General features: G+C 40.4%; 1 pseudogene; it reads left to right on the top strand.

Moving 5' to 3' along the window:
* Positions 1–4,161: 4,161 nt before the first annotated feature.
* LOC112911584 (glyceraldehyde-3-phosphate dehydrogenase pseudogene) lies at positions 4,162–5,172 on the top strand (annotated as a pseudogene).
* Positions 5,173–5,771: the final 599 nt, after the last annotated feature.

Below are 5,771 nucleotides of genomic sequence, written 5' to 3'. Positions count from 1 at the left end.
GATCTTACTGGTACCCAGTGGGTAGAGTTTTGTAATGCTACTAAACATCCTATGCAAGAGCCCTTTACAACAAAGAAATATCCGACTCAAAATTCAACAATGCCAAGATTGAAAAATGCTTCAGTAAAGGAATTTTCCATTTTCAAGGTGCTTAAATAGTTAAATAGCAGACATTTTCCTCCAAAACTCTTAAAGAAAATATTTGCAAATACCAAGGACTATCTCCACTAAAAATTTCGACACAATAAAGGATTTTCTGGAAGAATCAGATGGCAAAATATGAAAGATCCTCTGGAGCTACAAAACACCAAGAAAACAAAGGCAGAGTTAAAAGCTCATGGTGCACCTTAACTGATTCTGTTTTGAGTCATTTATGTGACACTGCCAATGCTTAAATAGATCATAAAAATTGTTAAGTAAGTGGATTATCATTGAGTTTGCATCTTAAATCAAAACAAGAATGTTCTTCTGGCTAACTTAATTCTATTGTGATGCAGCTAAGAGAATTTGAGGACAGGAGATAGAAGCTAGGAGTCTAGACAGGGCTCCATCTTTACCTGACTGTTTGACTCTGGGCAAGTCATATATATAGCTTTCCTGGGCTCTAGTTCCCCCATCTGTAAACTTTCCTCTCAAAGTTGATAATAAAATGTAAATGCTAGTGCCTGACTTATCTACATCACAGAGTTATTCTGAGAATTGTTTTTTTTAAATTATTTATTTATTCATGAGAGACGCAAAGAGGGGCAGAGACATAGACAGAGGGAGAAGCAGGCTCCTTGTAAGGAGCCCAATGTGGGACTCAATCCCAGGACCCTGGAATCATGCCCTGAGCCAAAGGCAGATGCTCAACCACTGAGCCACGCAGGCATCCAGAGACCTGATTTTTTTTAATGTACTTTCCTTTTACTTATTTGAGTACTGATATCTTATATCTTCTTACACTTCATATATAAGATTTTGTAAAGAACAGTGCCTTTGGAAGACTAATGAAAAGTAGATTGCTAGAGAGAGAAGGTTGAACAATCCCACAGAGACACTATTGAGCTCTTCAAATTGATTAATTTCTTTTCCTCTTAAAAGGTCCCATTGGAGTGCAAAAACACATTGAAAAACAAAATCACATACAAGCCACAAACTGGGAGAAAAATTTGTAAAACACAAACCTGATAAGGAACTTACACCTAAAACATACATAGCATTCTTAAAATGCAGCAATAACTCTTTTTACTTATTTACTTATTTATTTGAGAAAGAGAGAGTGTGTACACGCAAGTGGTGGGGTTGGGGCGGGGTGCAGGGGGTGATGGAAAGAGAGAATCCTAAGCAGGCTCCATACCCAGTGCTGAACCTGATGCAGGGCTCCACATAGGGCTCCATCTCACAACCCTGAGATCATGACCTGAGCTGAAATCAAGAGTGTGAGGTTTAACTGACTGAGCCACCTAGATGTCCCAACAATAACCTCATTTTAAAATGTGGGAAAAAAATAAAAATGAAAATAAATAAAAAAATAAAATGTGGGAAAGACGGGTGCTTGGGTGGCTCAGTTGCCTAAGTGGCACTCTTGATTTCAGCTCAGGTCATGATCTCAGGGTGCTGGGATCAAGACTGGAGCGGGCTTCATGCTCATCAGGGGGTTTGCTTGAGGATTTTCTCTCTCCCTCTCTCTTTTCTTTTTCAAATAAATAAATAAATCTTTAAAAAAAATAAAATGTGGGAAAGATCTGAATAGACATCCTTCCCCCAAAGAAAGTATACAGGTACCAAATAAGAATATGAAAAGATGGCCAATAACAGTGTTCATTAGAGAATTGCAAATTAAAATGCTAATGAGATACTACTACCTACCTATTAAAATGGGCAAGCATTTTTTTAAAAAAAACTGACAACACCAATTCCTGGCAAAAATGTACAGCAACAACTACTCTCATTCACTGCTGGCAGGAAAGCAAAATGGTACAGCCACTTTGGAAGATAGCTTGTTAGTTTCTTACAAAGCTAAACATATGATCCAGCAATCACACTCCTAGGTATTTACCAAACTGGTATGAAAACTTAAGTCCTCACAAAAATCTTCATGCAAATGTTTATACAACTTTATTCATAATTTCCCAAAACTAGAAGATGATATCCTTCAAATATGAATGAACAAACTGTGGTACATTTATACAAGGAAATATTATTCCATTATAAAAATAAAGGAGCTATCAATACACTCAGAGACATGGCTGAACATTAAATGCACGATGCTAAGTGTAAGCAGTCTGAAAAGGTGTATACTATATAATTCCAATTCTAGAACACTCTAGAAAAAGCAAAAGTATAGCAACAGTTAAAAAAAATCAATAGTTACTGGGGATTTGAGGGATTGAATAACTGAATTACAGAGGATTTTATAGGTCAGTGGAACTATTCTACATAACACAGTAATGGGGGATACATGACATTCTGCATTTGTCAAAACCGGCAAAACTTTAGAGAACAATGAGCAAATCTTAACACATACAAATATTTTAAAATCATTTAGAAGGCTGGGGATCCCTTAATGGTCCACAGACTGTGACAAAAGAATCAAACTGTATTACAAATATGTGAAACAGTCTTACTGAAAAGAATGGGGGGTAATGGTGCTGACCTATTTTCAGAAATGACTGCAGTCTAAGGATAAAGACAAAATAAATTGTACATAAGTACTGTACTCTAGTCAATAAAGTTGTTTCCCACAGGGTATAGGTTAAAAATTCTAATTTTACTATGCAAGTGTATCGAAACTTAATAATTAGGTAAATCAATCATGGATGGTGAGAACCAGGCTGCTCACTGCTGAAGAGGAAACTTACAGATAAGCAAGGGAAAAAGATTAGAATGATCCATGTAGTATGGATTAGAGTTGAAAACGTCAATATGTATGACATTTTGCTTAATACAGATATAATTGATTATATGTATAAATACTGAAATGTATATATACAAGGATTTGTATACATACAAACATTCCCTCAGTCAGCTGGAAGAGCCTAAAAGCAATGATACCCCACCAGCAATAAGTACAACTAGCACTCAGATGTTGGTCTCTAGTACCATTCTCCAATAAAAGGAACCAGGGCTCCTTGAAGAAGTGGTAGATTTTAGATCTAGGGCAAAATGTAGACAAGACAATCCAAGAGCATCTTATAGTATCAAAGATTAAGGAAATGTTCCCCCCAAAAATGATGAAGGTATGGCAAAGAGACAAGAATTCCAAAGCTAGCCAAAGCTACAACAATTTGAGCAAAATAAATAGAATAACTTGGGACTATAACCCAAAGTATAAAATACATATTTGTAAGTCCATGCTGATATAAATAAATGATTGAATAAATAATTAAATTAAAGATAAGAGACAAATCTCTCATGCAGAAGAATTCCAAATACTTTATATTGGGTACTCTACCCTCAAGGAAGTGGAGCATAACTCCTTACTCCTTAAGGTTTAAGATGTGCAAAGTGACTTTCTCCCAGAGTATGCTACAGAAAGGAAGAAAAAGAACTTAAATTAACCTGATAAATACTACCTTAGCCACAAGATCAACATCAACAATGATAAGTCGTGTTGATAACATGTACTTTTTATGAGATATGATGACAATGGCACTTAACATCGGAGGTTCTTCTCCCCAAAACCTATAAGCTCAGTCTAAATCAGGAGAGAAACAACAAAAAAAGTCCAGGAGAGGAGCATCCTACAGTACTCCTGATTAGTGCTCCTCAAAACTTTTAAGTCATTCATAGCAAAGTCTGAAAAACACTCACAGTGGAGAGAAGCCCAAGGAAACTGGACAATTCAATGTAATCGGGGTTCCTAGAGGAGGTACTGGAACAGAAAAAGCACATTCATAGAAAACAAAGTAAATCCAAATAAAATATGAACTTTGGTTATGACAGCATATCCATATTAGTTCATTAACTACAAGAGATATGCCATAATAACGTAATACACTGTCAGTGATGGGAGATATGATGAGTATATGCAAACTCTTCATACTCTATGTTCACATGGTCCTGTGAATATAAAATATAAAACTGCTCTAAAAAGTAATCAGTGTGGCTCTCTGCTCCTCCCCATTTGACAGACAGCCACATCTGCTGGTCCAGTGCCAGCTGCATCCCCAAGACACAATGGTGAAAGTCGGAGTGAACGAACTGGCTATATTAGGCACCTGGTCACCAGGGCTGCTTTTAACTCTGGCAAAGTGGATATTGTCGCCATCAATGACCCCTTCACTGACCTCAACTACATGGTGTACATGTTCCAGTATGATTCTACCCACGGCAAATTCCATGGCACGGTCAAGGCTGAGAATGGGAAACTTGTCATCAATGGGAAGTATCTCCATCTTCCAGGAGCGAGATCCCGCCAACATCAAATGGGGTGATGCTGGTGCTGAGTATGTTGTGGAGTCCACTGGGGTCTTCACCACCATGGAGAAGGCTGGGCCTCACTTGAAGGGCGGGGCCAAGAGGGTCATCATTTCTGCTCCTTCTGCTGATGCCCCCATGTTTGTGATGGGCGTGAACCATGAAAAGTAAGACAACTCTCTCAAGATAGTCAGCAATGCCTCCTGCACCACCAACTGCTTGGCTCCTCTGGCCAAAGTCATCCATGACCACTTCAGCATCGTGGAGGGCCTCATGACCACCGGCCATGCCATCACCGCCACTCAGAAGACCGTGGACGGCCCCTCTGGGAAGCTGTGGCGTGATGGCCTAGGGGCTGCCCAGATCATCATCCCTGCTTCCACTGGCTTCACCAAGGCTGTGGGCAAGGTCAACCCTGAGCTGAAGGGGAAGCTCACTGACATGGCCCATGTCCCCACCCCCAACGTGTCAGTTGTGGTTCTGACCTGCCACCTGGAGAAAGCTGCCAAATACGACGACATGAAGAAGGTGGTGAAGCAGGCATGGGAAGGCCCCCTCAAGGGCATCCTGGGCTACAATGAGGACCTGGTTGTCTCCTGCGACTTCAACAGTGACATCCACTCTTCCACCTTCGACGCGGCAGCTGGCATTGCCCTCAATGACCACTTCATCAAGCTCATTTCCTGGTATGACAATGAATTCGGCTACAGCAACCAGGTGGTGGACCTCATGGTCCAGATGGCCTCCAAGGAGTAAGGGCCTCCTGGACCACCAGCCCCAGTAAGAACAAGAGGAAGAGAGAGGCCCTCAGCTGCTGGGGAGTTTCTGCCCCAACTTAATCTCCCAATACACTGAGAATCTCCTGACCTCCAATTTACATCCCAGACCCTGAGGAAGGGGAGGGGCTCGGGGAGTCCTACCTTGTCATGTACCACCAATGAAGTATACTGTACCCAGCTTAGAAAAAAAGTGTAAAACATCATTAGAGAGAGAAACCCTGAATTAAACTATAATTTAATGGATTAAACTATAACTGCACTTTTTCACAAGCATCTGGTTTTACTAAAGAAGATGAGACCAGAAGACTTAATTTTGAAATTTGCTCAGTAGACTACCCTAGGGCAGCTAGAGCCCTCATTCACTCATTAGCCACTTATAAAGCTAATAGAAAGGCATTGGTCTGGGCATCTGGGTGGCTCAGTTGGGTAAGTGGCTGCCTTCAGCTCAGGTCATGATTCCAGGGTCCTGTGATCGAGTCCTGCATCAGGCTCCCTGATGAACAGGGAGCCGGTTTCTCCCTCTCTGCCTCTCACCCTGCTTGGACTCTCTCTCTTTTTCTCTGTCAAATAAATTTTTAAAACTTTCAAAAA

The sequence above is a fragment of the Vulpes vulpes genome, chromosome 7, assembly GCF_048418805.1.
Source record: "Vulpes vulpes isolate BD-2025 chromosome 7, VulVul3, whole genome shotgun sequence".
Classification (NCBI taxonomy): domain Eukaryota; kingdom Metazoa; phylum Chordata; class Mammalia; order Carnivora; family Canidae; genus Vulpes; species Vulpes vulpes.
The sequence above is the reverse complement of the archived record's forward strand: the minus strand, read 5'-3'. Positions and strand labels throughout refer to the sequence as shown.